Below are 17,031 nucleotides of genomic sequence, written 5' to 3' on the forward strand. Positions count from 1 at the left end.
AGCGGGTCATGCTCTGGGTTTTGCCTGTAAAGGGTGTGATGAGGTTCGGGAAGAAGGGAAAGTTGAGCCCTAGGTATATTAGGCCTTTTGAGATTCTTGAAAGAGTTGGATAGGTGGCTTACGGACTTGCACTACCACCTAGTCTCTCTGCAGCTCATCCGGTATTCCATGTTTCTATGCTCCAAAAGTATCACGGTGATCTGTCTCATGTGTTAGACTTTAGTTCAGTTCAGTTGGACAAGGATCTATCTTATGTTGAGGAACCAGTGATTATTTTGGACATGCAGGTTCAAAAGTTGAGGTCAAAGAACATTGCTTCTGTGAAGGTTCAGTGGAGGGGTCATCCGGTCGAGGAGGCGACTCGGCAGACCGAGCATGATATGTGCAGCTATTATCCTCATCTTTTCACCATTCCAGGTATAATTCTAAACTCGTTTGAGGACGAACGTTTGTTTAAAAGGCGGAGAATGTAATGACCCAACCGGTTATTTTTACTTTTAGAACCCTGTTCCCCTAAATAAAACTCCTCGTATGTGCTTTTATAACTTTATGACTTGCGGGGATAGTTGGTTTGGGATTTGAAAGTGTTCGGGTTGAAATCGGAACACTTGGTTCCTTAAGTTGGCCTTAAAATGCTAAGTTTGACTTTGGTCAACATTTTGAGAAAACGACCCTGGAATAGAATTTTGATTATTCCAACAGCTCCGTATGGTGATTTTGGACTTAGGAGCGTGTTCGAATTTTAAGTCTGTAGTTAAATTAGGCTTGAAATGGCTAAAATAGGAATTTAAGTTTGGAAGTTTGACCGGGGAGTTGACTTTTTGATACCGGAGTCAGAATCCAGTTCTGAAAATTTTCATAGCTCTGCTACGTCATTTATGACTTGCGTGCAAAATTTGAGATCAATCGGACTTGATTTGATAGGTTCCGGCGTCGTTTGTAGGAATTGAAAGTTTCAAAGTTTATTAGGCTTGAATCTATGTGTGATTCGTGTTTTTAGTATTGTTGGATGTGATTTGAAGACTCGACTAAGTTTGTATGATGTATTAGGACTTGTTGGTATATTTGATTGAGGTCCTGAAGGGCTCGGGCGTGTTCCGGATAGTTAACAGATCAAATGTGGACTTAGAACACTGGAAACTTGCTGCTGCCTACTGATACAATCGCACCTACGGAATTTGGCTCGCAGGTGCGAGCTCGCAGAAGCGAGCGCGGGAGCGCAGAAGCGGAAAAGGGAGAGTGGAGCAGTGGCCGCAGATGTGAAGGAAAATACCGCATCTACGGGACCGCGGATGCGGACGAGGGATCGCAGAAGCAAAGGTAGCCGTAAAAGCAAGGGAGGCCTTCGTATCTGCGAAAGCGCAGATGCGGTCACGTGCATCGCAGGTGCGAAAGCCCTCACAGATTAGAAAAACAGAGTGGTTCCGACATTTTTGTCATTTTGGACATTTTCAACACGGTTTTGGGCGATTTTTCATAGAGAATTCACAGAGAAACTTGAGGTAAGTCACATGTGATCATTGTTAGTCAATTATATTGGATTATCATTGAATATTTCAAATAAATTACATGTTTTTGAGGTGAAATTAGAGGATTTGGGCCTAGGGATTTCAAAATGAGAATTTGAGATTTGGAGGTCAAGTTGATGTCGGATTTTAGTAAAACTGGTATGGTTAGACTCGTGGTAGAATGAGCGTTCATATTTCGTAACTTTCGCCGGATTCTGAGGTGTGGGCCCCACAAGCGATTTTTGAGTTAATTTCGGATTTTATTGAAAAATGTAGTATTTTCTTATGGAATTCATTCTATAATTTTTGTTGACTGTATCGAATTAATTATGACTAGATACGAGTCGATCGGAGTCAAAAAATCGAGGAAAAGACATACTACTTGGTTAAATTGGAGCAAGTCGAGGTAAGTGACTTGTCTAACCTTGTGTGGGGGAAATCTCCCCTAGGATTGGTATTGAAGTGATAAATTGTAATATGTTGAAAGTCATGTACATGAGGTGACGAGTGTGTACACAAGCTAAATGTGAAAGACTATGTTTTTAAATTATGTAGATCATTGTTGCGCATTAATTAAACTATTTTATTCTGATATATTCTTCATCATTGATTTAATGTTTATATTTTAAAGATTCTTAACCTTTTCCTACTAATTGTTTCACCTGTTTAGTTGAAACTTGATTTCTTTTATTCTGTGCATTATTTGAAGTTGATTTTCTTTATATTAAATATTATTAATATGAAGTATTTGCCGGTTTTAAATTTGGTATTGAAGCAACGTATTAAAGATTTTGAAATATTATTTTGCTGAATTATTTATTCTTGAATATTTTTGTAAGATTTTCGTGCTCATTGTGATGAAGCCGTGAGCTCTTTATTGTGGAAAAATATTATTGATGATTTATGTTGGCATGAGCCGTGAGCTCTTTATTGTGAAAAAATATTATTGATGAAGTATTTTGGCAAGTTAAATTATTTGAGCACTTGAGGTGCAAATTGTGATATATTGTGATGTTGATACGCATGCGGTGATATAAGATCTGGGTATTGAAATATATGCGGTGAGATAAGGGTGGCTTGATACGCATGGCTAGTAGGGGGAACTACTAGAAGTCATGCGGTGTGATAAGGATGGCTAAAACGAGGGATGCTATTTCGGAAAAAATATTTTCTTTAAAATAAATTATGAAGGCTCCCGGGGTGAGATAAGAAAATGGGATATTGTGAATTTATTTATGATTTGGGACTACGAGACGGTACCTCGGGAGTGCCCTTGTTGATATTGATTTATGGCCGCAGTTGCCTTTGATTATTTGTTGTGATTTTCTTAAAGTTGAAAGGAATTCTGTTTTGATTCCATGAGATATTATTTTCTATTATTTTGTGTAATTAAATGGTGACATGCTACTTGACTCATTTCCATTATCATTTTATTTTATTATATTGTTAAACATTTTACCATGAAATTATTATTTTTCAGTAGGGCCTAACCTGACCTAATTTCCTGACACCTCGTGCCCTCATTTCTATCACAACCACACGGACAACTCACGTGTCAATAATAAATGTATATAAGATCCGCAGGATCAATTTATTTTCAATAAAGTAAGTTCACAATTTTTAAATCAAGTAAGAAAATCAACAAAGAAATGAATTGATTTTAGAAATCATTTAGGTGAAGAAAATAACATTTGCACTTAAATTGAAGCATCAGTTAACTACTAATTTGGATGTAAAACTATTCAATTTAAAACATAATAACTCCTTTTATTTAAATCAACTCAATCATCAAAAATCAATAAGAAAAAAAAACAGAAATATACTTCTTCAGAGTCACGTGCTTAAAAGACTAAGCCAACACAATATAACTAGGAGCACAAAACACATAATAATAAAGTCAACTAGTACATCACGGAAGAAGACAAGAATTTACATATTAAATGAAACACAGTCACCCAAAACAAGAACATAAATAAAGGAAATATCAACAGGGCACACCCGAGGTACCGCCTCGTAGTTCCAAATCATAAATAAATTCACAATATCTCATTTCCTTATATCACCGCGGGAGCCTTCACATTTAATTTTAAAGAAATTATTTATTCCGAAATAGCATCCCGCGTTTTAGCCATCCTTATCACACCGCATGACTTCTAGCAGTTCCCCTACTAGCCACGCGTTTCAAGCCACCCTTATCTCACTGCATGCATTTCAACACCCTGACCTTATATCACCGCATGACTTCTAGTAGTTCCCCTACTAGCCACGCGTTTCAAGCCACCCTTATCTCACTGCAAGCGTATCAATACCACAATATTTCACAAATCGCACCTCAAGTGCCCAATTATCACAGGATAATACAACTTGCACCTCAAGTGCCCAAATATTATAACATTTCACAAATTGCACATCAAGTGCTCAAATCTTACAACATATCACAATTTGCACATCAAGTGCTCAAATCTTACAACATATCAAAAATTGCACATCAAGTGCTCAAATCTTACATCATATCAGAAATTGCACATCAAGTGCTCAAATCTTACAACATATCATAAATTGCACATCAAGTGCCCAAATATTACAACTTGCCACAGAAATCAACAATACATTATTTTCCGCAATAAGGAGCCCATGGCTCGACCATAATGTGCATAAAATCTTAACAAAAATATCCGAAAGTGAACAGCTCAACAAAATAATATTTCACATAAAATCAAGATGGCAATCACACCAAATCATCGTATAAAATAATTTCAACAAACAAGGATCTATGCATGACAAATAGAGGATTTAATAAGTGTCAATAATTTCCAATTTAATACCTAAGGGCGTCTAAGGATATTAATCAACGAAATTTGCACATATAAACTAAGTACGTACTCGTCACCTCGCGTACATGATTTTCAATTACACAGTTTGCACATAATACTCAATGCCTAAGGAGTATTTCCCCCACTCGAGGTTAAGTAAGATACTTACCTTTTTGAAGTTATGTCGATCTTCCAAAATCGCCTTATTGCTTGAATTGACCTCCGGACCGTTCAAATCTATCCAAATTAATTGTATAACTTCATTAAAATTCATCAGAAATATTTCCGGATAATAATACGTCGACTTAAAAATTTATTCAAAAAAGTCAACAAAAGTCAACGCGGGACCCGCTTGTCGGAACCTAACAAAAATTTTACAAAATCCGAACACCCATTCTGATACGAGTTCAACCATACCAATTTTATCGAATTCCAATAACAAATCGACCTCCAATCTTAAATTTGTGGTTTATGAAGTTTCTACAATTTTTCCCAAATTTCCATCTCAAAGTACTAATTAAATGATGAAATCAGTGATATATTCATGTATATTAACCAAATCTGAGTTAGAATCACTTACCCCGATGAATTTCTTCAAACCCACAAACAATCGCCACAAACCGAGCTCCCTAGGTCCAAAATGTGAAATAATGCCCTACACCCTATTTATATAGTGCACCCTCTGAACGTCTCTACACGGTCCGCGAAACTCCAAATGTGGCCGCGCCCCAGGTCCCGCCGGTCGCGAAAAAATGATGCGGCCGCGAAATTCTTGGGGCAGCACTGCCAGGCTTTAGTATTTTAGCCATAACTTTCTCTAGAGATGTTCAAATGATGACTTCTTTACTTTTCTGGAAACTAAAGACGAAGGGCTACAACTTTTGTTTTTGAATTATCTCAGAATTCCTTGTATATCAAAAGATATAGGCTTCCGAAATCGAACCAGCGGATCTGCAGAACTTCCAACAGCGGTCCGCGAAATTTTGCCGCGGTCCGCGAAATTTTGCTGCGGTCCGTGAAATTCCAAGCGCGGCCGCAAAAGTTTGCTTCTGTCCGCGCCTCTCCTTCGCCTCAGCACCTCAAAATGCGCGGTCTGCGCCCCCAAAATTGTCAGAACAATATTAGAGTGCCGAAATATCTGGACTCGCTCAAAACTCACCCCGAATCTCATCCGGAACCTCCCGGACACAAAGCATATATGAATTTCAATCATAAAATACTCTACGGACCTGCTCGCACAATTAAAATACTGAAAAGAGGTCGTCTTGACCCGATATTGACCATGGTCAAACTACCAAATTTCTTAACTTTACTAATCTCTCAACCAATGATCCAAAAATACACACAAGCCCCTCGGGACCTCAACAAAATATACCAACACATCCCAAAATACAATACAAACTTAGCGGAGGTTTCAAATCTCGTCAAACAACGTCAAAATTACGAGTCGCACCTCGAATCGAGTTATGAGTTTTCGAATCTCCCAACTTCTATATTTTACGCCGAAACGTATCAAATCAATCCGGAATGACTTCAAATTTTGCACACAAGTCATAAATGATATAATGTAGGTATTCAAATTTTCTGAATCGGATTTCGGCCCCAATATCAAAAATTCAATTCCCCGGTCAACTCTTTTCTTTTAAGCTTCTTAAATAAGAATTGTTCTTTTAATTAAATTCCGAATCTTCCGAAAATCAAACTCGATCACACCCGAGGGTCATAATACTTATTACAAAGTTTCTCGAGACCTTAAGTCACTGAACGGGGCATTAATTCTTAAAACGATAAGTCAGGTCGTTACATAGATCCAGTTGGAGAGCAAGCACCTGAGACGCCTGTTACTACTCCTGCACTTCAGGAGACTCTTGCCCAGTTTTTGAGCATGTTTGGAACTCTAACTCAGGCAAGGTTAATTCCACTTGCTCCTGCCACATCTCAGGTCGGGGGAGGACTCCCGCTACCCGTACTCCAGAACCACGGGCCCAAGTTGACCATGCCCCAGAGGTTATACCAGTGCAGCCAGTTGTCCCAGTTCGGCCTGAGATTAGGACAACAGTTTTAGAGGGGGAGCAGCTCAGGCTCGAGAGGTACAAGAAGTACCACCCTCCCACTTTCAGCGGCTTAGCTTCAGATGATGCTCAGGGTTTTCTGGAGGAATGTCACTGTATCCTTCGTACTATGGGTATTGTGGATTCCAGTGGGGTTTATTTCACGGCATTCCAGTTTAGAGGAGCAGCCTACCAGTGGTGGCAGACATATGAGTTGGATAGTCCCGCTGAGGCATCTTCACTCACTTGGACTCAATTTTCAGATATGTTCTTAAGGGAGTATGTTCCTCAGAGTCTTAGATATGCATGGCGTGCAGAGTTTGAGCAGTTGCGCCAGGGTTCTATGACAGTGTTAGAGTATGCGGTCTGATTCAGTGATTTAGCGAGGCATGCACCAGCCTTGGTTGCTACTGTTCGAGAGCGGGTTCGCAGATTTATTGAGGGTCTCCACCCTAATATCATATATAGTATGGCCCGAGAGTTAGAGATGGACATCACATACCAACAGGTGGTGTCAATTGCTAGGATATTGGAAGGTATGCGAATCCGGGAGAGGGAAGAGAGGGAAGCTAAGAGACCTCGAGATTCTGGCACATATAATAATTCTCGTGCCCCAGTTACAGCCCATCATGGTAGAGGTTATGTGAGCCGTCCTATTCATTCAGCACTTCCAGCTTCCAGTGGTATTCCTGCTACTACCAAACCTCAGGTTCCATATTATGCACCGCCAGTGTCTACTGTACCTCCTATACGGGGTGCTTTCAGCGGGCAGTCTAGTCGATTAGGCCCGAGCCAGTCCCAGTAGCCACGTCCTCAAAGGGCTTGTTTTAAGTTTGGTGACACTCGTCATATTATAAGAGATTACCCCAGATTTAGGAGGGGTGCACCTCCACAGATTTCTCAGGCCCCACCTATTCCACAGGGCCCTCGGGCTTCTCAGGCCATGATTATTGCACCAGTTGCCACTCCACCTGCACAACCAGCTAGAGGTGGAGGTCGGGCAGGTAGAGGTCGCCCTAGAGGGGGAGGTCAGGCCAGATATTATGCCCTTCCTACTAGGACAGAGGCCGTTGCATCTGATTCTTTTATCACAGGTATTATTCTGGTTTGTCATAGAGATGCATTAGTCTTATTTGATCCAGACTCCACATATTCTTATGTGTCATCTTATTTTGCACCGTATTTGGGCATATCACGTGATTCCTTGAGTTCTTCTGTTTATGCATCTACACCCATGGGTGAATCTATTATTGTGGACTGCATATATCGGTCGTGTTTAATTGTTATTAGTGGTTTTGAGACCAGAGCTGATTTATTATTGCTCAGTATGGTGGATTTCGATATTATTTTGGGCACGGATTGGTTCTCTCCCTATCATGCTATTCTTGATTGTTACGTCAAGACGGTGATGTTGGTTATGCCAGGTCTACCGCGGCTAGAGTGGAGAGGTACCTCAGATTATGTTCCTAACATGGTTGTTTCATTTCTTAAAGTTCAACGAATGGTTAAGAAGGGGTGTGATGCGTATCTGGCCTATGTGAGAGATGTTAGTATTGATACTCCTACCATAGAGTCAGTTCCTATAGTAAGGGATTTTCCTGATTGAAAGAACTAAAAGAACAGTTACAAGAGTTGCTTGATAAGGGCTTCATTCGACCCAGTGTATCGCCTTGGGGTGCTCCTTTCTTATTCGTAAAGAAGAAAGATGGTTCTATGCGGATGTGTATTGATTACCGCCAGCTGAACAAGGTTACAGTGAAGAATAGGTATCCATTGACACGTATTGATGACCTATTTGATTAGCTTCAAGGTGCCAGAGTATTCTCAAAGATCAACTTGCGTTCAGGCTATCATCAGTTGAAAATTCGGGAACCAGATATCCCGAAGACTGCTTTTAGGACTCGGTATGGTCATTATGAGTTCCTTGTAATGTTATTTGGGCTAACCAATGCCCCAGCAGCATTTATGCACTTAATGAATAGTGTATTCCAACCCTATCTTGATTCTTTCGTCATTGTATTTATTGACGACATTGTGGTGTATTCCTGGAGTCGGGAGGATCATGAACAGCACCTGAGGACTGTACTTCAGACTTTGAAAGAAAAGAAGTTATATGCAAAATTTTCAAAGTGTGAATTCTGGCTTGATTCAGTGGGATTTTTGGGTCATATAGTTTCATGCGAGGGAATCAAGGTAGATCCGAAGAAGATTGAAGCAGTGCAGAGTTGGTCCAGACCGTCCTCAGTTACAGAAATTCGGAGTTTCCTTGGCTTGGCAGGGTATTATCGTCGATTTGTAAAGGGTTTCTCTTCTATTGCTGCATTTATGATCAGATTGACCCAGAAGGGTGCTCCATTCAAGTGGACCGAGGAATGTGAGGAGAGCTTCCAAAAGCTCAAGACAGCTTTGACTACAGCCCCAATATTGGTATTACCTACAGGTTCAGGGTCTTATACTGTGTATTATGACGCGTTGCGTATTGGTCTCGGTGCAGTGTTGGTGCAAGACGGTAGGGTGATTGCCTATGCATCTAGACAGTTAAAGGTACATGAAAAGAATTATCTTGTCCACGACCTTGAGTTAACAACTATTGTTTATGCCTTGAAGATTTGGCGACATTATTTGTACGGTGTCTACTGTGAGGTCTACACCGATCACCAGAGTCTACAACATCTGTTTAAACAGAAGGATCTTAATTTGCGGCAGCGGAGATGGTTGGAATTACTTAAGGATTATGATATCACCATTCTCTATCATCCCGGGAAGGCCAATATAGTGGTCGATGCCTTGAGTCGTAAAGCGGAGAGTTTGGGCATGTTAGCATATTTACCGGTAGCCTTATGTGCTTTTATAACTTTATGACTTGCGGGGATAGTTGGTTTGGGATTTGAAAGTGTTCGGGTTGAAATCGGAACACTTGGTTCCTTAAGTTGGCCTTAAAATGCTAAGTTTGACTTTGGTCAACATTTTGAGAAAACGACCCTGGAATAGAATTTTGATTATTCCAACAGCTCCGTATGGTGATTTTGGACTTAGGAGCGTGTTCGAATTTTTATTTGGAAGTCTGTAGTTAAATTAGGCTTGAAATGGCTAAAATAGGAATTTAAGTTTGGAAGTTTGACCGGGGAGTTGACTTTTTGATACCGGAGTCAGAATCCAGTTCTGAAAATTTTCATAGCTCTGTTACGTCATTTATGACTTGCGTGCAAAATTTGAGATCAATCGGACTTGATTTGATAGGTTCCGGCGTCGTTTGTAGGAATTGAAAGTTTCAAAGTTTATTAGGCTTGAATCTATGTGTGATTCGTGTTTTTAGTATTGTTGGATGTGATTTGAAGACTCGACTAAGTTTGTATGATGTATTAGGACTTGTTGGTATATTTGATTGAGGTCCTGAAGGGCTCGGGCGTGTTCCGGATAGTTAACAGATCAAATGTGGACTTAGAACACTGGAAACTTGCTGCTGCCTACTGATACAATCGCACCTACGGAATTTGGCTCGCAGGTGCGAGCTCGCAGAAGCGAGCGCGGGAGCGCAGAAGCGGAAAAGGGAGAGTGGAGCAGTGGCCGCAGATGTGAAGGAAAATACCGCATCTACGGGACCGCGGATGCGGACGAGGGATCGCAGAAGCAAAGGTAGCCGTAAAAGCAAGGGAGGCCTTCGTATCTGCGAAAGCGCAGATGCGGTCACGTGCATCGCAGGTGCGAAAGCCCTGACAGATTAGAAAAACAGAGTGGTTCCGACATTTTTGTCATTTTGGACATTTTTAACACGGTTTTGGGCAATTTTTCAGAGAGAATTCACGGAGAAACTTGAGGTAAGTCACATGTGATCATTGTTAGTCAATTATATTGGATTATCATTGAATATTTCAAATAAATTACATGTTTTTGAGGTAAATTTAGAGGATTTGGGCCTAGGGATTTCAAAATGAGAATTTGAGATTTGGAGGTCAAGTTGATGTCGGATTTTAGTAAAAATGGTATGGTTAGATTCGTGGTAGAATGAGCGTTCATATTTCGTAACTTTCGCCGGATTCTGAGGCATGGGCCCCACAGGCGATTTTTGAGTTAATTTCGGATTTTATTGAAAAATGTAGTATTTTCTTATGGAATTCATTCTATAATTTTTGTTGACTGTATCGAATTAATTATGACTAGATACGAGTCGATCGGAGTCAAAAAATCGAGGAAAAGACATACTACTTGGTTAAATTGGAGCAAGTCGAGGTAAGTGACTTGTCTAACCTTGTGTGGGGGAAATCTCCCCTAGGATTGGTATTGAAGTGATAAATTATAATGTGTTGAAAGTCGTGTACATGAGGTGACGAGTGTGTACACAAGCTAAATGTGAAAGATTATGTTTTTAAATTATGTAGATCATTGTTGCGCATAAATTAAACTATTTTATTCTGATATATTCTTCATCATTGATTTAATGTTTATATTTTAAAGATTCTTAACCTTTTCCTGCTAATTGTTTCACCTGTTTAGTTGAAACTTGGTTTCTTTTATTCTGTGCATTATTTGAAGTTGATTTTCTTTATATTAAATATTATTAATATGAAGTATTTGCCAGTTTTAAATTTGGTATTGAAGCAACGTATTAAAGATTTTGAAATATTATTTTGCTGAATTATTTATTCTTGAATATTTTTGTAAGATTTTCGTGCTCATTGTGATGGAGCCGTGAGCTCTTTATTGTGGAAAAATATTATTGATGATTTATGTTGGCATGAGCCGTGAGCTCTTTATTGTGAAAAAATATTATTGATGAAGTATTTTGGCTAGTTAAATTATTTGAGCACTTGAGGTGCAAATTGTGATATATTGTGATGTTGATACGCATGCGGTGATATAAGATCTCGGTATTGAAATATATGCGGTGAGATAAGGGTGGCTTGATACGCATGGCTAGTAGGGGGAACTACTAGAAGTCATGCGGTGTGATAAGGATGGCTAAAACGAGGGATGCTATTTCGGAAAAAATATTTTCTTTAAAATAAATTGTGAAGGCTCCCGGGGTGAGATAAGAAAATGGGATATTGTGAATTTATTTATGATTTGGGACTACGAGACGGTACTTCGGGAGTGCCCTTGTTGATATTGATTTATGGCCGCAGTTGCCTTTGATTATTTGTTGTGATTTTCTTAAAGTTGAAAAGAATTCTGTTTTGATTCCATGAGATATTATTTTTCATTATTTTGTGTAATTAAATGGTGACATGCTACTTGATTCATTTCCATTATCATTTTATTTTATTATATTGTTAAACATTTTACCATGAAATTATTATTTTTCAGTAGGGCCTAACCTGACCTCGTCACTACTCTACCGAGGTTAGGCTTGGCACTTACTGGGTACCGTTGTGGTGTACTCATACTACGCTTCTGCACATCTTTTTGTGCAGATCCAGGTACTCCTTACCAGCCCCGACATCAGTGAGTTACCTGTACACGGAGATTTCGAGGTATATCTGCCAGCGTCCGCAGACTCCGGAGTCCCCTTCTATTATTATTATGTTGCTTCCTTATTTTCTTTAGACCTTGATATATATATAGAGACATTGAGGATAAAATTCTTAGAAGCTCGTGACTTATTTCTACAAAGTTTTGAGAGTTACAATTATTTAATGTTTCAGATTTCTATTTTTATTCCGCATTGATAGACTTACCTAGTCTTAGAGATTAGGTGCCATCACGACATCCTACGGATGGAATTTGGGGTCGTGACATTTTTTAATTATAGATAGATTATCTATAAAGAGTGTAAATATTTAAATTGTATGAGGAGTTATTGAGAAACACGAGTAAGTTTGTGGAATTTATTTTGGAGTAGAGAATAGATTCAGCGTGATTAGAAAAAGAATTGGTGGTTGGGGGGAGACAAGTACACTGAACGGGAAAAAAATAAAGAAGAAATGGAAAGAAAAAGAAAAAATCTAAAAAAATGAATAATAAACATAGAAAAAGAAAGGAATCATATGTTTTTTGTTTCTTTTTGTTTCACTTTTTGTTTGGGGTAATGTCTGTCACATTCATTGAACATTTTTATGTGAAGGTTATGTTCTTAATCAATTTGTGGTTTTATTTGTTAAGAATTAGAAGAAGTTTCAATGTTGATATACTAGGGCCATGACGCAGGGGAATCACTGGCCATTGTTAAATCTACGGCAATGAAAAAGAAAAGCAAATATCAAAGACCGATTAGTAGGATCCGATATTGAGAGGGTGATTGCGGAGAACTACAATGCACAGTCAGTAAATTCGATCAAGCAATTTCACACTCACTTGCCAATAAGTCATGACTAAAATGCCCGTATTGAGTTTTCTTCAAAAATTATTAACGGGGCAACTCCTGATTAATTTGTTGTAAAATATTGTTTGGCTATGTTGTATAATGCCATTGAGATCGAAAATCTAATTTAGATCTAATTATGAATGCACAGATTTGTTTGAATTTATTTATTTGAATACTTTCTTGAAGTTAAAGAAATCTGCACCCAACACTTGGTTGTTTCTGTTTTTTTAGTACCTTTTTTCACTCTCTTTCTTTTGTCTATTTCCTTTCTTTCCTCGATAAAATTTTATAGCAATGTTATATCAAGGGGAAGAGTCATGAAGAAGAGATGGTGTGGCACCTTCTGGATATAAAAATATATTATCACTTTGGAAAAACTTTTTAGTTGTTTTTTTCTCCTCATTAAAGCCCAGTAATCTTTAAATATAATAATTAATTTTTATTTATCTTCCTGTATATAATTTTGGTATTTGAAGAGATCGATTATATGGCACATCTTTAGACTAGAAAATATATGTATCTTTTTTCTCATTTTCATTGTTTTTCCTCATCAATAAAGCTCAATACTCTGTAAATTCATCACATACAATTATTACTATTACAATTGTCAAAATATTAGTTAGGAATAACATTTAAACGGAACAAAATGCAGGAAAATTACGTTATAATTTTTTATATTCAAAAGTATCAAAATCCAATTATGAATTAAGAAATATTAAAGAATTATTACATTAGTGAACTATTATTATGAACATCATTTCATGATAAGGAAGGGAATTTGGCAGGAGGATGTAGGTAAGCCCCAAACTCTCTAAATATAATTACTAATAAATATTAATAATGAATAATATTTAAATAGTGAAGGAAGGCTAGGGGATTTCATTACTTTTATTTATTAATAATGAATAATCATATGCTTTTAAATAAAACTTTTATTTATTCTATCTCAATTGATTAAATTCCCAAAACATCATTTGTAAATTTACTATAACTGCGCAAAGCGCGGACCAATTCACTAGTGACTTCATAAGTCCAAACGTAGAAAATTTAGCTAAGCCAAATGATATTTAAAAGTTATAGGAATATATACAAAGTCAACTTAATCTAACCTAGATTACATGTTCCATATATCTTCCCAAGTTACATCCGCTTCCCACCAGCAGAGGCGGAGCCAGAATTTAAAATTTATGAGTCCGGAATTCTAATTATTTTTAAGTTACTGGGTTTTAAATTAATATTTTATACATGTTTAATAAATTTTATCAAACGAATACAGGATTTGAACCAAAATTACTGGATTCGGCCGAACCCGTAACTCGCTCTCTAGCTCCGCCCCTGCCCACAAGACTCTCTTTTCTTCCAGATATCAACCACACATATCACATAATACAAAATATGTGTTTTTCTTCATTCATTTTCAAACTTTTTGCCCAGATTTTTTTAATTGCGTCAATTTCATCAATAATGTTTTTTCGAACAATTGGATTGGAATCGACAACTATCTAAAATAAACATTTTAAAAAAATTATACTTTTGGCTTTTCAAAAGTTTGGCCAAGCAGAGATGGATTGCAACGACATTACTTGTATTGCAAGATGTTTTTTTTTATATATATAATTTACGCGATAAGCAAAAGTATAACATAACCTACCACTGGAAATCAAGCTTATAATTAACATTTTCTGAAAACGATACATTAGATGAAAAAGGACAAGAAAATGACGGGGAAAAGGGAAAGCCAAAAGATGATGCTTGTAAATTCTTTATCTATTTTTCATTTTAATATATCAAAACTTCACAAAGTGGTTTAAGTCTATTTTTTGACTAATATGTAGTACTAATATTTTTTCATAATAATCCTGAAATTTCCTTCCCGAAAATCTCCTAACTCCTTTTCTCTATTGCAGTCTTATTTTTTCGTCATTCTTCCTTCAATCTATTCAAATTACTTACTACGTAATTGTTACTCCATGCGTTTTACTTTATATAATTTTATATGGAGTATTTGTAGAGTCAAACATTTTTTTTAATCACAAATTTTCATATATTTCTAGAGAAAAAAAGTGAATTATAGAAAGTCAAAAAAGTGCACTTTTTATAGTTCTAATTCTAATTATGTAAAATCTATTTTAAAGTATTAAGAAATTAATATCTGAATTGAAATCGAAATTAGAAAATATTACTTCTTTCTCCAAAAACTCCTTCACTATTCACTCTTAGCTATTTTTTCTATATATTTACTCCAACTGATCTGATCCTACCAATTAAATTATGTAGTCCCTCTTATATTTTTTGTTTATTATGCTTGAGTTTTACACAATTTTTTAACAAAAAAATAATTGTAAATAATTTATTCTATTAATCTTAATTTATTACTCCTACGTATTATTATTGCTTTCACTGTGATGTACGTGGCCTACTTTTGGCCATAGACTATAAGCCTTGTTGGCTTCTCTATGGTCTTTCATTGGTCACTTGTTGGACATTTTATGTCCATTCATTAAAGGTCTTGCTGGCCAATCATATTTCATACAATGATCATCTATTTTCTTATAAATAGGCTAGCAAATGTCCATATCAAATGCACCTAAGTTTGACACAAACGTCTCTTGCCTTTCCTTTCTTTCATTATAGAGATTTTATAAGAGAGTTGAGTGTTGGAAAATACTTGTGTGAACCTTTTCTTTGGAGTAATCTTGTGAGGTTATTCTCTTGAGGTATTTGGGATTAATTAGAGTATTTACTCTAATTTTATACTCTCTTTTGTACTCTTGTTGCTATAGTAAAATTATTTCTCTCCGCTTGTGGACGTAGGTCACCTTGACCGAACCACGTTAAATTTGTGTCTTCTTTAATTGTCGTTATTATCAACTTGCATTGTCTTTGTTATTGTCATTATACCGTTGTTTGGCTAAATTTTGCACTACTCGGGTTCTCGATCCTAACAAATTGATATCAGAGCTAGATCTAACCGGGTTAGTTTAAATAGCCAAAATGACTCTAACAAAGTCTTATATTGAGAAATTTGACCGAAGTGCAAACTTCGGAATGTAGCAATTAAAGATGAAAGTTATCCTAATTCAGGATGGTTTAGATTTGGCACTGCAAGGAAAGGAGAAGATGGCGGATAAAATGACGGACGAGGAGTTTACCGTCATAGACAAAAAGGCAAAAGCAGGTATTATTTTAAATCTTTCAAATGAGGTTTTGCGTGAAGTTGCAGCAGAAAGCCCAGCCAAAGGCATATGGGAAAAGCTTAAAACCCTATATATGAAAAGAACAGTAGAAAACAGGCTTTACCTAAAGCAAAAACTCTACACTTTTCGTATGGCTGAAGGTACCTCTATACTTACACATCTTGATACGTTTGATTCTCTTTTTATGGATTTAAGTAACATAGATGCTGAAATCAAATATGAGGATCAAGCTGTGTTATTGCTTGTTTCCTTACCCCAGTCGTTTAAACATATAAGAGATACTATGCTTTATGGAAAGGATAATATCTCTTATAAAGATATCGAATCTATTTTGAAATCAAAAGAACAAATAGATAGAGATATTACTAGGAAAACTAGTGGGAACCAAGGGGAAGGCTTATTCATAAGAAGTAGATCCAATAAGAAAGATTCAAGTAGTGAGAAACCTAAATCAAGATCAAAATTCAGATACAGAAATGTCATGTGCAAATATTATCATAAGAAAAGTCACATTATTTGTGAATGTTTGTGAATGCTTTAAATTAAAAAATAAAGAAAAGCATACAGAAAAGAAAAATGAGCATAAAAATACTGACACTGCCGAAGCAACTGTAGCTGCTGATGAGGCCGAGGGAACTATTTTTTTTAGCAACTAATAATAGTTTCAAATCTAACAACGAGTGAATTTTAGATTCGGGTTGTTCTTATCATATGTGTCCCAATCGGGATTTATTTACCACATATGAATCTATTGGAGGTGGAGTTATCTTGATGGGCAACAATGCTGCCTGCAAAGTTATTGTAAAAGGTACAGTCCGAATCAAAATGCACGATGGTGTGGTGAAAACTCTCACTGATGTTAGGCATGTTCCTGACTTGAAGAAAAATCTCATCTCTTTGGTTACTCTAGAATCTCTTGGGTGCAAGTACACAGGTGAAGGTGGAGTTCTAAAAATTTTTCATGGTGCTCTTGTGCTCTTGTGATAATGCCTTGTGATTGAGAAGCAAACAAGAAAACAGGTTAAGCGGCTTAGAACAGATAATGCCTTGGAATTTTGTAATGATGAATTCAACGAATTTTGCAAGAATGAAGGAATTGCTCGACATCGTACAATGAGAATGACACCTCAGCAAAATGGGGTGGTAGAAAGGATGAATAGA

The sequence above is a fragment of the Nicotiana tomentosiformis genome, chromosome 3 (assembly GCF_000390325.3).
Source record: "Nicotiana tomentosiformis chromosome 3, ASM39032v3, whole genome shotgun sequence".
In the NCBI taxonomy this organism is placed as follows: Eukaryota; Viridiplantae; Streptophyta; class Magnoliopsida; order Solanales; family Solanaceae; genus Nicotiana; species Nicotiana tomentosiformis.